Source organism: Corvus brachyrhynchos, unplaced genomic scaffold (assembly GCF_000691975.1).
Source record: "Corvus brachyrhynchos isolate BGI_N302 unplaced genomic scaffold, ASM69197v1 scaffold3, whole genome shotgun sequence".
NCBI lineage: Eukaryota > Metazoa > Chordata > Aves > Passeriformes > Corvidae > Corvus > Corvus brachyrhynchos.
This window is the reverse complement of record NW_008237619.1, coordinates 4587964-4607995: the sequence shown is the minus strand read 5'-3', so window position 1 is coordinate 4607995 and position 20032 is coordinate 4587964. Positions and strand designations below refer to the sequence as shown.

The following is a 20032-nucleotide window of genomic DNA, read 5'->3' as shown; positions in this document are numbered from 1 at the left end:
ATTAATATTTAATCTTCAAGTTTTCTTTAGTATTTTGCCATTCAAAGTTCTAGAGTGAAATGGAAAATATGCATCAAGCTCAGATCCTTAAAAATAAACATCCTCACAGAGAATTTCAGCTGTGGAATCAAATGCCTGCTATTTGAACTTCCAAAGGAAAAAAAAAAAGCAAGGATTTCACACAGAACTAGTTGCATCAAAAGAGAGTTAAATTATTTCATAATAATGACACAAAGGATGCAATTTTCCTGTTTCAAAAACAACAGAAAGGTATTGAGTTAGCAGGAAATTCAAAATTGCAGCTTCTTAGAATTGTAGAGTATAACTGTATATCCAAGATATGGAAAATTCTAACTGAGGAAGGTCAAGGTTTTGTGAGATGTAAATTCCCCTGAATTTCACCATTCAGCACTGCAAACATATTTTCTGCAGGACTACTGATGCACATTAAAAAAAGGTTACTAATTATCAGCAGTAATAATTATACATTTAACAAGTTACCATTATACTTCAAAAAGTTCACACTAATGTGTGGATAATTATTGGCCTAATTAAGTATCCAATATGACATTTACAAACAAAAATGAAACATTAGTTAAGAGTGTGACAGTGTTTTTTACAGATAGAAGGAAGAGGTGATTCAGGTAACTAATTCCTGGACTGAATTTGTTGCACAGAGCTCACAAAAAAAAAAGGAGGTAATTTCTATCTTTCCAAACATTTAGGAGCATACTTTTCTCACACAACTCTCTCTTTCCAGTGCAGTATTCAACTGTACATCCTTTTTGTTTTTTCCCCAAAGGTGAAATCAAGAAACATCAGGAGCTCCAGGTGCTCTGAGGGGCTTCAGGGTGGGTGTCTTTTGGAGAATGGAAGGGGTCTTGAGCAATGAACCTGCACCGAGAATCCATCAGCTTTTGCATGGCAGAGTTCAGGGTGCTTTGTGGTGCTTCAGCTGCAGGAGTTGACTAAATCATACAGTAGACATGAATGTCTCTCAGTGATACACAAGTGATACACAAGTGTAAACATTTAGTAAAAAGCAGCTTAGGATGCAGCACGTCATGAAGAATGGCTGTTGTTAAAGTGGCTTTCACCCAGTTGTTGCTTCTGTATTAATTTTCCTCCTACCATTTGCACAGGACAGATAAAGCCAATTGCTGTGATAATAGTCATTTATCCACATATCCATGTATCCATCTGTGGTCATTTGGGCCTCAGCAATGAAGGACGGTAAAATTGTGGGAAGGAAGAAGAAGCCTCCCCACTCACCTGCAAATGCCTTGATTTCAGAGTTTTCCGTTTTTATTAATATTTGTGTGAGTTTCCTCAGTCAGGATTATTACATTTTATCAAGCACAGCACTAAGTCATCTTAGCTTGAATATCCCCCTATTTCTGGCCAGTGACATAAAATTCTACTAGCCCAAAGGACAGACTGTTTCTGTGACATTTTTCTGTTCTTCCTTTCCAATTCATGACAGAATTCCCATCACACTAGACAGGTTGCATAGCTGGTTCTCCCATAGAGCAATGAAGCCTATGGAAAATATATCACCACTTTTGCTGTAGCTTTGCAGGAAAGCCTAAAACTTCAGGAGAACTTATTTGAACAGAAATGCAAAATAGTGTGTAAACATAGTCCTGAGGCTGCCAAACCATAGCTAACTTGTATAGCTTTGAATCAGACTGCAGCTCATAACTTCTCTGTATGCAAGACCTTGAGACAAACAACAGGATTTGCAACATTCCAGTGTGAAACTACTTCAAGTGTGCCACTGCTGTTTAACTCCTTGTACTCTGGTCCAAAAAACCTGTTATCTATACCGTAGCTCTGAACCCCTGAATTTCCTGTTGTTGTGCTCCTTCAGTACGTGCATGTTCAAAAGTCTGCTTTAAAGCCTCTTCTAAAAGCAGACTGGAAGGTTCATATTGTTTTCAAAAAGAGTTCACAGGACCAATACTGAGAACACATGCAGGCTTAGGTATGTTTATTGCACAAATCCCTGAATACACACATCCCTTCTGCACCCTTGGACCAGTGTCCAGTGGGAATTCTTACCTGCTTCTCAAATGAAAGGTCATTGGAAAGACTGAGAGCCACACTCTTCAGCGCACTCAGGGCAACTCTGCAATGTGCTGGATAAGTGAAAAAACATCATTAACAGCTGAAATTTAACGTTTCCACACTTGTATATGCAGATTCTATACATAAAAAAAAAAAAAGTAGAAATTTAAAACTAACTTGCTCTTCCTACACCCTCCTTCCATCTCATGATTATTCAGTACTTGTCATGGGTCCCAAAGACGATCCTGAAATTTCTCCTTTAAACCCCCGTGTGGAGCTGGTTGGTGGTAGCAGTTAGAGGCGCCTGGAGACAGTCTCCAGAAATGTAGACATCCTGGAGGGAAATAAGACTGTCCAAAATATAGGACCAAGAAACTGGGGGAAAATGACAGATACTTCTCCTACTGGAAGGTACTTCAAAAACTTTTTCCAATCCCTGTGAAATATCAGGTAGGGCATAGACTGCATCCCCTGTATTTTTTTTCTCACCTGAATACTGCCCTGCCCTTGTTTAGGAATACATTAGAGAGCTGTGGAATGAACAAATGAATGATCCCATTTTAGCAAATGCTCTAAATACACCCCTCCAGGTATCAGTGGACTTTACATCAGTCCATATTTGTTTTCTTTCTGATGGGTTTAGATACACCTTTTCTATTTATATCAGTGTGACTTGACCAGAGCTTTCAAGATATGCATAAGCTTAAATGATTTACATAGGGACAGGCTTTATTAAAAACACAGTTTAAGTGTGGATTTTTAAATGTTTTTCTCAAAAACAAAATAAGCAATGTTGGAGGCATGTTACCCAACCCACTGTGTTTTCTTGTGACTACATTTTAATCATGTATTCCTCCGCCTTTTATACCCATCATGTCACATTTCCATAGTTTTAAGCTGCGCTAGAGGTAATGATAGAAATGTGTTAATTGCAGTTATACTTTCTATGGCATTAAAAATACATCAGAATACAAATTTTTTTCAAATAAGTGCTTCAGATCAATATGCCTTAAAATATCTCTCTGTACCAGCAACTTCCGGTCAAGGAACTTTTCACTTGTCTTTCAAAGTTAAATAGATTACTTGAAGAAACATCGCCTGAATTGTAGAATGAGTCAGCAACACCTTCAGTATTTTTGGGGCCAGGCCTTATAGAGGTTTCTTTTGCTTAAGCCATTAGCAACTATTAAATTTATTCTCTTCATTTCACATTGTATGCATCTGATGGAAAGTGTGGGGAAAAGGCAGTCTTCAAGGCATTAACCCCTTCACTCCACAGGATGTTTTTTCTGCTTGAAAGGATTTTGATGATTTCAGCTTTCTTCTCCTTCTTAGCTTTGCTTCCATTAGAATTGCCTGCATGAATAAGGGGTTGCAGAAACTGGCCCTTATATTGTAATGTAATCACAGATTGATTCAGCTCTGCAATCAGCCACTCGTCTGTGATGATCATCTCAGGGTCCTGCCAAGAGTTTCTGGAAGGCTCTGTGCTAGCTCTCTACTGATCACATAAGCCACTAAAAATTTTCCTACATATTACCTTCCACTAAATCAGATCTGTGTTATGAGGGGAGGGAGAAAGAATCATAAGGAATCATAAAAAATGCTGCTTCTGAACATTAATAAAATATCCATGCATACCATGCCCAACAAAAACACACTGGAAAACTGAGGATACAAATAAAATCTTCTGTTAAAAAAAAAAGGGGTGAAAAAGGCTGAAAAAGCAAGATTCAAAGAAGGGAATTGTTACGTGGTTTGGAATGTGCATTTGGAGAGAAAAAAGATATCCAAAGATCAGCATCTCTGAGAACAGCCCATTTACCAATGTCTAAACAGATAATAACTGAATGTAAAAGTGTCTCCTCAATCTAATAAAAATATGCTATTGTATTATTTATTACAGTATAAACTTTAAGACATTAACATGAAGAAGGTAAACAGAAAACAGAATGTTTACTGTGTCAAAGACTATCATTGCTTTCCAAAGTTTGAGTTAAATATTGCTACTAATAATACTGACAGGAATATTTCCCCTACTGTGAGTGAAATTATTGAGTCAGAGTATACAGAAGCATCGAGTTTGGCCATTTGCCTCTTGCTTTGTGATATCCATTTCCACTGACTCCCTTGTGCTTTGGACATCTAGATAGAGCCATGGGCTCTGGAGTTAGCTAATGTCTAGGACTCTCAGTTCTGTGTATGAGATGCCACAAAATCTTTTTATTTCTGGTATATCTACCCCCCTGGAAGTGCCACTGCTATTTTCTTGTTCAGTGGCTTGTATCTGGCCCTTTCAACAATATTGCCCTCGCTCTCTACACTCTAAAATGATAAATGCATCACCTGGAAGCTGTATCCACCAGTTCCTGTATAATACTTCTCTCTTAAAAGGTGACATAACATTTTAGAAGTGGAAAATTAACATCCCACAAGGAATTCTCAAGAGGGAAGGACATGTGCAAGTGCAACCATGCAGTGCACTAATCTTTGTCCACAAAATGCCAACGTACTCTTGAAAATGCAGATAAACTCTACAGTGAGGCACCAGTAAAGCAACTAAATATAAACCACACAGGGCCACCAGTGCTAGACAGTCCTGGTATCTGCTCAATTGTTAATAGTTTTTCTCCAAACTAGAGTGGTTTTCCATGGTGCTGATAAGAACTTTTGCTAGCACACCTTCCATACACATGGAATCTAGCATCAGGGGACTGCCAAAGGCTGCACCCACACTGCTAAAAGTACCCCCTCAGACAGCAGTGCATGGATCCCCAGCCAAGTAATGCAGACTGGCCCACATCCCTCTCTAGATGGCCTGTCTCTCTAGGGCAGGCTGACTGCACATGTTCTTCAGAGCACTCAGCCTACAAGTGTTCAGAAGGACAGCAGTTTTCTCTAGGTCTCAAAGGCAGGCATACTCTGAGAGCACCTCACCCTCCCCAGTCTTTACCTTGACATGAGAGGATCTTTGCTGTGCTGGTTTTCCACCAGCTCATGTATTCAGAAGAAATTCTTTGCTGTGAGGGTGGCGAGGCTGCCCAGAGAAGCTGTGAATGCCCCATCCCTGGAAGTGTTCAAGGCCAGGCTGGATGGGTCTCTGATGGAAGAGACCTGGTCTAGTGGAAGGCAGCCCTGGTGGAGTGGAATGTGTCCCTGCCCATGGTAGGGGGGTTGGAACTGGATGATCCAGTTGGAACTGGATGACCCAACCATTCTATGACTGTGTTTTTACCCTGAAAGGTAGGATGTGGTTGAGGGGTGGTCTTGCTGTACATTCCATGTGCAGAACTCCCCCGGCTGCACCTCAGGTGACGCAGCATGGCTGTAACAATGGGAAGTGGTGCAATGTGTTTTCTACCACACCTCAATATAATTTGGTTCTTTCCTGAGAAGAAAACTTGCTACAGCTGAGTACTGATTTTGCTACTCAATCTGTGTTATTAACTTCACTGACGGACTTGTTAGTGTGAACTAGAAACATGATGATATAATTTTTGTAGATTAAGCTGTGATTTTCTGGCTGCCTTGGGAACAATTTTGGGGCCAAAGAATCTAGACTGGCACTCATCCTGGAACTCCAGAAATTCCCTGCATGACAGGGAAGGTTGGGCCTTCCATGCCTAGAAAAAGTGAGATTTTATAACTGTACTCACTTCTTACACAGCTAACTATGCCAGCTGGAGGCTGAATTTCACACCAACGGTCAGCAGTGTACCTCCTGAAGTGAGAAGATCTGTTTTACAGCTAGGGCCACAATATGACCTATAATTATTAAAGGCCAGAAGAGACTTCAGCTCCCCTTTGTGAGCAGTATCACTGACTATTCTTGTGAATTACTATGTCTCAGAAAGAGAGGTAGAATATTTACAATCTTTTTTAACATCCAAAGTAAATAGCAAGTTCTCATATCCAACAAAAGTTACATTATTTTCATTAGGAATAATTCAAGCTAGTTTTCATAAAAATAGGGGATATGAATAATTACTAAGTTCTAGAAAGCCTTTCAAATTAACCCATTTTATTGCTATAAGTCCAGACTTTGAAAATCTAAGTTGCATTTGACTGTACAAGTATGCCCTAAGGGACTGCTCTTAGCATATATTATCATTTGGTGTGAGTAAATCAATATCCAGCTGGCCATAATTTTTAGTAATAAATCAGATTTTACAGTGTAAGTTCAGAGGTGAATTGTATAGGGAAGTTCACACAGATTTGAAAAGTGAAGAAAGATATAAAGGTATTAAAATGTACAGCTCCTTCTTATCACCTTAAAAAAGGTCTGAAATTTGGAAAACTTTCAATAATTTCTCATTATTTCTGCAGATTGCTCATAAATGGATCCAAGAATAAAGAGGAAAAAAGTCAAGCCAGTACTTAACTTGAAGTACTAACTACACATTGCTCTCCTACAAGCACTCAACAGATCTCTTCTTGTTAAAATTATGGCAAATTGGAACAGCAGTTCCCTTCTGAATCAACATTCATTTCTCTGTCCTTCCCTGCTGCAGACTGTTACACTTTGAAGTCACAAATGATTATTTACTTATTCCCCTATAAAATGCATGCATGGTCCCAAAAGCCATAACATAACACCCTGCAGTACCCACAAATGCAGTGCTATTATTACAAATTATTAGATCACTTAATCTTTGCCAGTTCCTTCTTCAAAAAAAAAAAAAAAAACAAACCAAAATTCACAGTGCCCCAATACAAGCCTAAAACAATAAAACTAATAGTAATAATAATGATATGTTTCCTTGGTCTTTTATGGCACAGGAAACAAATGCCTCTTGACTTGTATTGCAGGGATATACACATTGCAAGTTGATACATGGCTGAGTCGCTCAGTTCCCTACCCTGAGGATGCTCAGTCTGGGTAGAAAATGTTCACTTGCTTTTTAGGATCTGGAAAGAACTATAGGAACGAGATGAAGCCACAGTGCTCTGAGTCCTTCCCTTTAAGATAGAGAACCATCTCTCAGACCTTTGACTCAAAAGGTCTCTCTACCAACAGCAGGATTTGGTGGGGTCTCTTTCCTTTGCCCAAATAACCATGCATTGCCTGGAACACTGAAACAGGGCAACATCAGCCTCCAGGCTGATGCCAAATCCCACTTGGGATGCTCACCTTCTCCTGGCTTTGTAGCTTGCTTTATCCTGTTCCTCAAACCCAGCTTCTGCTCCAGAGATCTATTCATTCACCTGACCTTTCCCATTAATCCTTTCTGTGTCAAGGGCTGTTTTCCTTCCATTACAGTCAATGAGAGCAAGCAGCCGATTACAAAGGGAATTTCTGAGCAAGAAAAGACAGCAGCAAAGTCATCCTTTGCCTTCTCAGTCATCCAAATAATGATTTAAGTAACACAGTAAAATACAAAATCTCATTCTCCTGGAAAGCAGTTATGATCAGAGGTGATGTAAAAAGAATATGAGTTCTACATACCCTCAGAAATCTTTACATTGGTGATGAAACCAAATCTTCTAAGATCTCCTGAAGTGAAATCACTTCATTTACTTAGGCTACCAGTCAGCTGCAGCAGAGTCAGGCGAGGTCTGAAGACTTATTTTTTCAGCTCTTAACACTGACTGGAAGTAACGAATTCCTGGTAGGTGTAGATAATATACTCCAACCTTTTTTTCTCAGTCTGGGTGTCTGAGAATTCCTTGCATAAAAAGGAAATCTGTTCGAAATAAAAAGAAAGTACACATCTTCACATCTCAGAAAACTGTACTGCAACTTATGTGGTAACATTGTAACCTATGCCACTTAAAACCCAATTGATTCTTGGGTGGAGTATCTCTAGGAAAAACAGATATGAAAAGAGAAAACTGGGCCTTCCTCCTCTCGTAAAATGTCTGTGGGGTCCTGAGATTTTCCCAGTGTTAACACCAAGTATAACTAGATTAGAGAGGCATAAATTTTGCTGTGATTTGTGTTGGTTGTAGCAACAAGAGTGCACACACTCCTGGGCAGCAGTAACCATGATTTCATTATTGTATAGTTTCATGGTATTATTTATTACCACACCTGAGGGTGTCCAAGTGAAGACCAGTGTCTCATATGGCAACACAAACCTGCAGGTTTTTACAATATGGGAAATGTAGTTGGGGTCTCCCTGTCTTTGGACTTAAATTCTGTGAGAAGATCCTGTGCAACAGTGACATCTGTGGTGTCTTCAACAAAGGTTCTTAGAAAGTGTCTCTAATTAGTTGCCTTCTCTTATCTTGATTTTACTTAGAAATTGAGTGTTTACTTCAGGATTTCAGCACAATCTATTTTCTGTCACCATTGTGCTGCAAAATCACATGGAAAATAAGTAAATCAATTTTGGGAGCCAGAAATGGAAACATTGGATCAGACTAATCAAACCAGAACAAGGTAGGTGGCTTGATCTTCAGGAAAGAGTTGTGATATAGGCTCTTCTTCTACCTCCTTTGTCAGGCAAGGTAAAAACAGCTTGTTAAATAAGCTGAAATTCCTAACCTGTTCTTTCACTCCCACTCTTCCAGGACCTGTTAATGCACCAAACAATTATGCAAAGACTTTAACACAGGCTATGTAACATATTCTGGGAACATACAGTAAAAGAACCTTATTAGCTGTCTCCATTAGCTGAAGTGAGCAGGAGCATAATAGTTAGTAAGCTGAATTTTAGGTGTAGGGCATTACACATCCCACAGAGATAACAGAGAAAATTCACGCCTCTTTTAAAAGCTGTCAGAGTGTAGGCTGGGAAAGATAATACAGCACTGGGTTACACTAAGATCAGGTACTATGCAACCAGAAAAGGTGGAAACTTAAGCAAAACTACAAAAGCTCAATTTCTGAAGCTAAATTTTGCCACACAGTCAGATTCCCAAGTCGTTGGGTAGCTGAAAAATCCCAGAAGACAGACAGCCAGGCACAGAGCAGTTCATTGCAGGTCTCTGCAAACTTCCCACAGAAATCTGCACTGAACAGGGAGACTTTGACTCTTGGACGCCTCTTGATTTCTTGCACCTGTTCCTCATTTCTAGGAACAAGTAGTTACAGTCATGAAGGACCAACCACACAGATGCGATTCCTCTCTGTCCCGTTTGCCATCTGAGTCAGTCACACCAAAATCCACAGATGCCACCAATTTCTCTCTGGACCTAAGTACAATGGAAAGAAAGAATTAAAAGTAGAGACAGCAGAGTCAGGCTTTCCTGAAGTGAACATAAGAGCTAAAAATGAAATCTTGAAAACTGCAAGATTTCAAGAACAGACATTTTGGTTCCTGTGTTCAGACTGAGAAATGGATACAAATCACAGAGCAGAATGCATAGGGCTGATGGTCCTAGAGACAAAGCTTGACATGAGGAGAAGTTCTTTGCAGAGTTTGGTCTGTAACTATTATTTATCTAGCCATTGATGAGAAAAATCATAGAATGATTTGGATTTAAAGGGGCTTTAAAGGCTACTTAGTTCCAATGCCCTTCCAATGAGCAGGGACAGGTTTCACTAAAGCAGGTTGCTCAAAATGCCAGCCAACCTTGAGCATTCCCAGGGATAGGGCATCTAGAGCTTCTCTGGACAACCTGTGCCAGTGCCTCACCACCCTCACAGTAAAGAATTTCTTCCTATTATCTAATCTAAATCTACCCTCTTTAAGTTTAAATCAAGTGCTACTCTTAACACATGGGCATCACTTTTCCCATGAGTAAGCAAAACGAATTCGGCAACCTGGACAGGACTACCACCCCTGCCAAGCCTACTGAACTGCAAAACAACTTCCCCCAGGGATTCTCAGGTATTTTAAAACTGTCTAAACTGAATTGACAACACCAGCTACACCATTCAAAACTGCAAAAAGCCTTAAAGTGTCCAGCTTTCTACCAGCATCCCAGACATGGCTTTTTCAGAAATGAATTTGAGTTGAGAGTGAATTTGAGAAGGGATTTTTCCTGCATGGGAAATCTAAAACTTAATTAGTTACTCAGATTTCACTGCTTTATTGCTATAGGAAAACAAGGGGGGAAGGAGTGGTGTCCATACTCCTTTTTGCATAGGGGGCATTAATAATCTACGGACATGAGACAAGAATGGGTACTTTTCATTTTTTGTTACAGCAGCAAGTCCCTGCATACTCCTTCATGAAACGAAATTCATAAAATTCTACTTGACAAATGTATTCTCAAAAATGTCTCAGAGGTTTGTTTCATCTTCATTAGCAGTTCAACCATTTTTAATAACAAGTTTTGAGCACAGGTGAAAAGGGAGGGATTGTCTTGCTGACAACTATTGTTGAGAATTAATTTTATTTTGTGTGTGTGTGTAAGCAACTTAACACGGACCAAACAGCATGTGAAATGTTTAGGAAGAAATTACATCTCTCCATCAAAACACCTCTACTTGTGATTTAGAAAAATATCTGTTTTGACCACCTAGTATATAAAGACAGGTACAACATGGCAGCTACTACTATCACATTCTTGATCTAACAATTCCGGTTCTATAGAATAGAGATATTTTATTCCTATCCTTTTTATGGGATCAGATCCTCATCCCTGGCACACTTTACACTTGATAGGAGATTTTCTGACTGTATAAAGCCAGGGTTGATGACCTGACACTGTGTGTCCCTGAATTCTCTTTCCCAAGATACAGAGAGAACTCTGACAGTCTGGGACAGCAAGGAATGCATCTGGGATCCAGATATCACTGTTCTAAATAAAGCAGCCCACAGATCAGACAGATTTGTTCCAGGAGTCAAAATAAAGAAGGAATAGAAAGGTGACAGAAATCTACTCTTGTCTGCCTAACCAAAAGAGTAAGAACAGTCTCCACTTACACGTGAAAAAGGAAATGCCTATGACATATGCATTTATTTTAGACTGCAAAGTCTACTGACAGTTTTATCAAGTCTATGGAAGACCTTGACATAATGGAGAGGGTAACTACACAAACACATCAAGGGAAATTTTGCTCTAGATTAGTTTTCACACATCTTGGAAGAGCACCATGCAAAGGATGCAGAGCTGGTGTTGACTCAGCTAACTCCAGAGCCAAGTGTCAGCTAATTCTGTCTATTGAGTGGTTAGGCTTATTTTCTCAGGCACAGCACAAGATGTTGCTTTTGAAAGTGAGTTACTGTACCTTCAGCTGACTCTCTGCAACCCTTAGCAGAAGGACCAGCTTCACTGCTACTGTGTCCTAAAGGTATGCCACTGGTCTTTCATTTCTTTAAATTGAAGGCACTGCCTGAAGAAATTGAGCTTAATTAATTTATGAAAAAACACTACTAAATCAGAATCTGGTATCTGTTCTTTGGAAATAACCAGAATTTCTCCTTGTTTTCAGGGAGAGGAAAACACTTTATTTTCCTTAGCTAATAATTCCAATTAAAATGTCTACAAATCACATCAGATTAATTAAGTTTTATGTGAAAGTACAAGTGTATATGTTTTACTTATTAATATATTTCATTTGCACAACTCCGGTTATAAATATTGATCTGTTTGGACCATTAACTGAAGTGCAGCTTTAAAAATAGAATGATTAAATTCAATAAAACCTAAATTTAAGAATAGCATTTTTTGTCTTTTAATACAGCAACCATCAGCTTAGCAGAAGCCAGCTGGATTGAAGAAGAAACAGCTATGAGGCTGTTTCCCACAGCAGCTTCTGAAATAGAGATGACAAGTGCATTCTTCAGCTGTTGAGAAGAATCATGGTTTCTTCTGCTAGTTTACTAGTGACAAATTGGCTTAAAAGAGTCACCATAAATAGATAACATAGGGTAGCCTGTGGCAAATGTGTTTATTAGGTTAAATAAGAGTATTAACCCTAAACCCAATGTGATTTCCTGTCCACATACAAAGTCACTAGTGTGAAAGGTACTTGCTGTTACAACTCTGCATTCTGTGTCATCTAAGACTTGCAGGCACTGCACTCTGGCCATGGTCAATCAAACTCTTAAAGACCACCAGGGCACTGAAAGGTTAATCATTATCTCTCTGTTATTCTTTTGCAAGGAAGGTAGGAATCTCGGGGGGTAAGAGAAGCACGCACAATGAAAAGGGGAAGGAATAAATAAATTCCAGTTTTCTAGCAAAAGGTCAATTCATCTGTGCATGTTGGGTTTACCATGATCAGAGAACAGTGCCTACTGTTCTAGAATACACAGAATGCAGAGTGATAGCAGAGTTAAAGGTGAAACTAAGAAGGAAATAGGAGTTTGTCCAAGCTCTGTCTGCAGAAGAAGTGATATTGATGCTAATGGTTGCCAAAGAAGACTCAAAGAGAGACTTGTTTATGATTTGTAGGGTGGATGGCTCTCATAGAGCACTTTCCAGCTTACATGTGACTGGGTGAAGAAATAAGGTGGGTCTGAAAACAACCCACACTGTCTCTACTCTGTCTGGTAGATAAGGGGTGCTGGGGAGCACCCTCCAGGTTACAACTCACATGTCAGGCTGGTTCCAAATCTCCTGCTGAAATACCTGAACTTCCTATTTTACTTGGGTTGGGATGAGAAAACCAGATCAGTTTCAGCCCAGTTTGGCCTAGCATTCAGCAGAGAGCAAGTGGAGGCTCAGAAAGTTTCCTACTTGCTGAGCTACTGTCCTCTTAAAACAATCCAATGCAAGCAAATGCTATTTAAATTGATTCTGTGCATTCGCAGACAAGAGTGGTTTAAAATTTATTACGTGTTGTGGCTCACCATGTCAAGAGAGAGCAGAGCATACATTTTAAAAAACAAGCAGGTTTTCTTAAAATAATCAAACATTCAATTAAAGAGGTTTATTGCTGCCATCTTTATTTGTTAGGATGGGGAATGGATTTTTTTACTCTTCTTCTTGCAAGCTAAGCAGTGTTGAATAACCATGGGAAGGATACAGGAATTTGCTTTATTAAGTTTAGTAATAATTTCAATTTTCTTTGAATTTATTTTAATCTTGATTTAAATGTATAATTCTGTGTATTCATCTCTGCAGTTCTTGAATTGCCCACTTGCATAAGAAAATACACTCCAGAACATGCTTATTAAAGAACATAACGGCTTTGAGGGATTTTTAAAAGCAAAGAGATGTTATAATCTTCTTTCGCTGTAGTAGTTGCATACTTCAAATGTAGACAACGTTTGCTTTACAATTATTAGTTATTATGGCTGCCAGATGCAATTAAAGAACAGCTTGTGTTCTTCCTATGGCTCCCTTCAAGCATTCAGCATGTAAGTCATTACTGAAATAGCTAGATTAGAAAATACTAATGGCTAACACTTGTATGATCTTTACTCCCCAAACCCCTAAAATAACTTGCAAAAGAGGGGCATTATTGACCTGTTGTTCTGAGGAGGAGAAGTGAAGGGCAGAGACATTCAGGCAAAAGCATTTGCCCATTTGAGGTAATTCCACTTGTAGGAATTGTGCATGGACAGTACAAAGCCTTTTCAAAGGCTTTTCACCACATAGTGAAAGGACTTTCAAAAAGCTTTCGACAAGCTTCCTCTTAAAGGGCTTTTAAAAAATATTTACAAAAATGCTGAAAAAAGAAAAGGAGGGAAGAGTGAGAGGACAAATTTTTTAATGCTCAATTATTCAGAAGAGTGGAAAGGAAAGGATGCTGTAAAAACACACAGAAATAAAGCACAATAGTGGAGAATAACATGGAAGCCAAAATGCAGTGTCAGTAAATATGCAGTGATGCACAAGGAGACACAATTTCACCTGATGTGTTCAAGGACAGGCTCTAAACTGTCTGCCCTGTGTCCAGAATGAGAACTCCCAGTTACAGCAGCTGATTCCATAAAAACCTCAGTTGGCCCAAGAAAAACACTGGGGATGCTTGGAAAGAAATAGAGAATCAGGCTGCAAATGTAATTATTTCTTTTTACAAACCCATGGTGTGCCCATAGCTCAACACTACCTGCAGTTCTGACTTTCTGGTCGGAAAGGCTATATGAGGGTGAGAAAACATTCAGATGAAGGTATCACATAGACAAGAATAATGTACAAAGTAGAAATAACTAGATTAAGACTCTTTTGAAGAGAAAACAGAGAACCAAGGGTAGATGTGACACAAATTAATAGAAATGTCAATAACATTGAGAAGATCATTAGGAGATTATTTGATTTTTCACAGTGCAAGAAATAGGGGCAAAAAATAACATTATCAGGTGACAGGCTGAAAACAAACAAAACAAGACACTTTTTCAAGCAGCACAATTAAACTGAGAAATTTCTTGCCCAAGATTGTTCTAAATAATGTTTATTATTACCAGTTCAAAAAGCAACAGGGCCAATTCATGGAAATTATTCCACCAGGGATGGTAAACCCAAAAGTTATGTTTATAACCAAGGAATTTGTTAAACTACAGATTGCTGGAAGCAAGGACAATATGCCAGGGAGGCATCACTGCATACTTGCCTTGTCTTCCTCAAGCATTCAATAGTTGACTACTGTTGAAAACCAGCTACACACTAGAAGAATCTTACCATCCTTTAAAAAAATGCCTCTGAAGAGGGCTGAGGAGAACCTCTACAAACAGAAGTATTTCTGCTGATATTGATACTTCTGTTATTCATTGTGGTCAGTGGGCTTGCCCAAAGAAACCCAGTGGATCCCAAGGAGAATTTGATGCCACAGATGATACCAACATCTATGAATTATTTCCTCTTGGGTGGAAAGACTATACTGACTATGTTGAATCAGCAGAAATGTTGGCACCCCCTGCAGTAGAAGCAGGGTTTTACCTAATTCTACCTGACTCCCAAGACTCAAGTACTCCCGACACATCAGGTTTTCTCTTGGTGACTGCCTGAATAGTCAACATGAAAGGACAAGAAGATTTCCAAACCACAGAACTTTGCAGCATGCTGTGCTGGTTTTGGCTGGGGTAGGGTTAATTTGCTTCACAATAACTGGTATGGGGCTGTGTTTTGGATTTGTGCCGAAAACACTGTTGGTAATGCAGATGTTGTTGTTACTGCTGCTTGCACAGAGTGAAGGCCTCTTCTGCTGCTCACACCACCTCACCAGTGAGTGGGCTGGGGCTGCACAAGAGGCACACAGCCAGGACAGCAGATCCCAGCTGACCCAAGGGATATCCCACACCAAATGGCATCATGATCAACATAGAAAGCTGGGGGAAGATAGGAAGGGAGACGTTTGGAGCCATAGCGTTTGCTCACCGTTACACTGATGGAGCCCAGCTTCCCTGGGGATGGCTGCACACCTGCCTGCCCATGGGAAGTGGTGAATGAATTCCTTGCCTTGCTTTGCTTGTGAACAGCTTTTGCTTTCCCTATGAAGCTGTCTTTATCCCAACCCATGGGTTTTTCCACTTTTACTCTTCCAGTTCTCTCCTGACCCTGTGAGTAGGGGAGTGAGTGAGGGGTGGTGTGGTTCTTGGTTGTTGGATGGGTTAAACCACAACACATCTCTTCAAAATAACATGAGAGGAAGTGTTCAAGAACTACAGGACTTTATACTAAAACAGCATACAAAAATGTACGAGCACAGTGACTCTGGAATTGGTCTGCTACACTCAGTCTTATCAACACATTAGCTCTGTTTTAACATTCAGATAGCTGAGGTTGAAAGCAAACCTGATTTTGCATCTTAAACAGAAGCATGTAAAATGTTTTATAGACTTTCACACTTTATTTGAAGATTATTGTAAAGTGAGATTTTTTCATACCACAAAGAGCGTAAACCATAAACCTTTTAAGACTGCTGACAGTTATCATAGTCTTTTCAGAGAATGATCTGGTCTATATTTTCATCAGAATTGAAAGCATCAGAACTTAAGTTAGAAGTCCATAACTTAAATTGAACTGTCCCTAATTGAACAAAGTTTCCCTGAAAAAAGGTTGTACTTATATGGATTCTGCAAGCACATTTTCTTTGGCCTTTCAAAAAACATTTGATTCAAAAGATTATTTGATTTTTAAAAATGAACCTGTTAGTGGATTTCAAAAAACATCTGATGTAGTAGTACTCAGGGGCTGAAACAAAGAGTTATGAACTAAAGAATGAGTAAACAACCTCGTGTAGCAATATACATTTACAGTATCAACATTTTCTTGATCCATACAAAAACAATAAAGGAATGAAACCAGAATCACTGCTTGTTTAGAAAACCTCTCTATAAGGGAGTGTTTTCTGCACATGCCTGACATGCCCCCATTTATTAGTGAGAGTCATTTCAATATTTCTTTAGGAACAGCAATTTTCTTAATTGTGGCTAAGAAAGATGGCTTGAAACTGCTGAGATACAGAGCGATTTTTAGCCATGAGAATTCATGAGGTAAACTAATCTCGCCTTGACAAGTGAATCAAATTTTTGGATTTTAAGTCTAAATCCAACAGATTAAGCTAGTCCACTGAGGGTTTTAATAATAAGAAAGGGGAAATGAGATGAACTATATAGCTAAATTGTAACTATATGGCTGAATTATTGTAACTAGACAGTTGGAAAAGCAGAGACAGTTTGCACTTGTAACAAGTTAGATCTCATGAAACCATGTAATGGAATAAAAACCTTAACAAAGAATTAAAACAAAGATGGAGGACTTTAATTGAAAACTTGATCAATTAGCACAGAGGCCATAAGAAGGAGGCAACAGAGCATGAAATTTGATTAAACTGAACCATACGTCTTAGTTCATTTTCAGCGATGTCGCAAAACTGATGACCTTGAAAAGAGAAGACATTAGAAGAGTGTAAAATAGCAGTTATCTCCATGCTGGCTAAAATAGAGAACTGATAATAAATATTGTACAGTAAGGAAGCCTTAAATTAAAATCACATACATATTCAGAATGGAGAGATGGGTAGTCATAAATTGCAGTAATTGACACGCAATCCAAATTTATGACAATGGATCTAGGCAGAGGGAATGCAAGCAAGTGCCCTAACTCCACAAATTTGACAAACGGAGCAGATCATACTCCAGCTCACTGACTACTCAGGTTATTTTTTGATAGTTGGCATGATTCTACTGCATTAGGTGATCTTTTTGCAGCCAGTAAAGTAGATTAAATTATAAAGATGCCCTGAGCATCGACAGTAACACAGCACTGGAGTCACAGTGTGATTCTTCTGTTTTGACCCAAAATTAAATCAGAAAAAAGGCACTCCTTCACCCATGTCACGCTACCATAAACCTACTGAGAGTTCCCTCTTTTTGACAGGTGAAATAATAGGTGAACCTGATACACTCCTTTGAATACAGGGATGTCTTTGTTCTTGCTGCAGAGAGGTAAAGCTCTCCATTGCTCCTACAGACCCCTACCGCACATACACATCCAGCTATGAGCCCATATTCTCATAGGACTAAATCCAAGGACTCTGACATGTTCCTATTGCCATACAGAACCACCAACACTTATATCTTGAGCTGCATTTCATCTTTATCCCAGCTATAAACAAACAAATGATGCCTTTCTGACCTAAATCCTGCTAAAACAAAGGTTCTCCTTTAGTATTTTTTAACAACTTGAACTGACAGGGAGATATTGTACAGCTTCAGTGCTTTATTTCATGTGGCTGTGGTGTTTTGTTTCTCTACAGTGCTCCTTAAAATTAGATTTACTGTCGTGTAGAAAGACAGCTTAAGTGATTCTGTGGTGGATTTTTTCCAAAGTGGCATGTCCTTGCAGACATGCAATGCCAGTAAGACATGAATGAGATCATCACAGATTGCTTTTGAGAGTCCCACTTATTGTGAATTCCAAAATAAAACAATATCAAACATATATGTATGATGTGATGGTTTTGCTACCATTTTTTATGAGCAAAAAAATGTTACAAGTAGAAGTTCCCAATAAGAAATTTGAAAAAGATCTTTTTAGGTTGAAGAGGATTTACAGCTTACTCTACCTGTTCATGCATACTCAATGCAAAATTAGGAGAATAATATTAGTATCGTGTCATTTTCTGTTATGATGCCAAAAAGCGAAAAAAGAATATTTAGTTTTGTGATGGCTGAAAGTGAAAGGAATTTCTGCCTGTCATGTATGAGTAAGTACTGCACTGTACTGTCTTGGAAATAACTGAATTAGTTAAACACAATGAAATATGTTGTCCACACATATTTCTTGCTTTACTGAGCTACCCTCCTCTGCAAAAAAAAGAAAGGGACAAGCACTGGTGTAGGACTGATTTGCAGTGGTCAGGGCTCTGGTGCATCCTGCCCTGAGTTACCAGTGCAAAGCACAGAGAACACTTACAACTGGAGGAATATTTAATTTTTTTCCAAATCATTCATGAGTAGTTTTGTTTTTAAGCTATTCCCTTATTTTTAGTTCCCTTTTGAAGGGTCCAACAAATATTTTTGCCTGCAAATTTCACAGTCTGACCTTTTTAGTTCCTTCCTAACCCACTGTTCTCTAATTCTGTGGGAAATGGAGAAAAAAGGCCTGCAAACACTGGACATTTTTTCTCATACATTTGGTTACATTTTCCTTGGGCAGAGAGAGTACTAGCAGAGGCCCTCATATTCCTATAAGGAATATATATTTTTTTTGTCTTCTGTTCTTCTTCAGCGTGTGTACAAACTTCTCTTTCTAAAGCAATGAAAGACGCCAGCATCCAGTCAAATAGTAATATAAACACTCATCTAAACAATATCAACATGCAAGGAGAAGGAGTATTATTTATGAGAACTGATTTTTTTCCCCTTTTGTTCCAATGAAGCTTACAACAATTTGCATCAATCTGGCTTCTGGGTGTCCATGGCAATTCTTTCTTCTCTTTTTTCTTTTTTTTCCCTTTCCTTTCTTTCCTTTCTTTCATTTCTTTCTAGCATCTGATTCCTTTCTAAATTTTATATCATGCATGAGCGGCATAATTTATTTATTCTGAGATAGTATTAGTTTCATACATTGCACTAAATGAAGCGTACTGCTAACTACTATTTTTTGACAGTAAGTGAGATATGAGAATAAACATGAAAATATCGATATTAATGGGCTGCTAAGGAGGAGGTGTAATCTGTTAACGCAACCAAGAAAAAAACAAGGAAAACAAGACCTAATGTTCTAAAAGAAATAAAATAACCAAAATAGATCAGTAATTCACATTCCTCAGAATTCACAGGCACCAGGAAGAGACCATCACCATGTTTTAAATATGCACTACTGATGTATGGGCTGTAGGAACACAAATAGTGCAACAGTCAATTCTTAAAAGGCACTTTTCTCATCCAGCCCTCACAACTTCTGCACTGGTCAGCAATGGTTCGTAGGTAGAGTAGATCCCAGAAAGATGCAATAACAGCATATAAGAAAAACCTCTAGAGAAGTCTCTTTGCTAGCAGGAATCACAAAATGAACAGAGCACATTCAAGGCAGTTCAGCAGATGCAGTGACTCTGCACACAATTGCCGCAATCATCATTTCCACTGGCCAGGCACCTATAGAGGCTTTGCACACCGCTAACACCGGAGTGGGAAGTGTGAAGCTCCTTCTTCCTTGTGTCAGGCATGAGAAGTGCCTTCAGACAGAACCCAGGGAGGAGAAATCACCAGTATTTCCCTCCATAGGACCATAGAGCCAATTATATTATCTTTTTTGAGAACTGGCTGCCTTTTTAAGCCACTGGGTGGATGCTTTCTGTGGATTACACATGCTGATTCTGTTATAGGAATACCATATGGATTTTTTTTAAACCCCATATGGATATTTATTAGCACTGGTGAGGTTTGACAAATACATTAAAAGAAAATAGAGTTCTCTAGCCTTTTTGGGACAACAGAACTCCACGAGTCAATGGAGAACTCTTTTTCTGAGAAAAAGACAGAAAAGGAAGAAGCTGAGAGAATAATTCTGGGAAGGTCCATTTTAACCCAAATAATTCATTCCAAAAAGTCCTCCCACCCCAAAGTCCATGTTGTTGCGCATCCTGTAAAAGGCACACGCGATTAACATCATATTATGTTTTTACCTCTTTTGGACTATGCACCAGCCAAACAGCAATCACTGTTACTCTCTTGCT

At 38.9% G+C, this 20032-nt stretch overlaps 1 long non-coding RNA gene across 2 annotated transcripts in view; it reads right to left on the bottom strand.

Moving 5' to 3' along the window:
- The window catches only part of LOC108446128, a 75514-nt gene extending 60772 nt beyond the window's left edge, over positions 1-14742 (bottom strand). The window contains exons 1-2 of one of the 2 annotated variants that reach the window (XR_001861240.1): positions 7514-14742; positions 2062-2138 (exon numbers count right to left, since the gene is read on the bottom strand). This is a non-coding gene — a long non-coding RNA (uncharacterized LOC108446128). Of the gene's footprint in view, positions 1-2061; positions 2139-2244; positions 5094-7513 lie in introns of those variants that run through there. The other variant, XR_001861241.1, reaches the window with a different exon arrangement.
- Positions 14743-20032: the final 5290 nt, after the last annotated feature.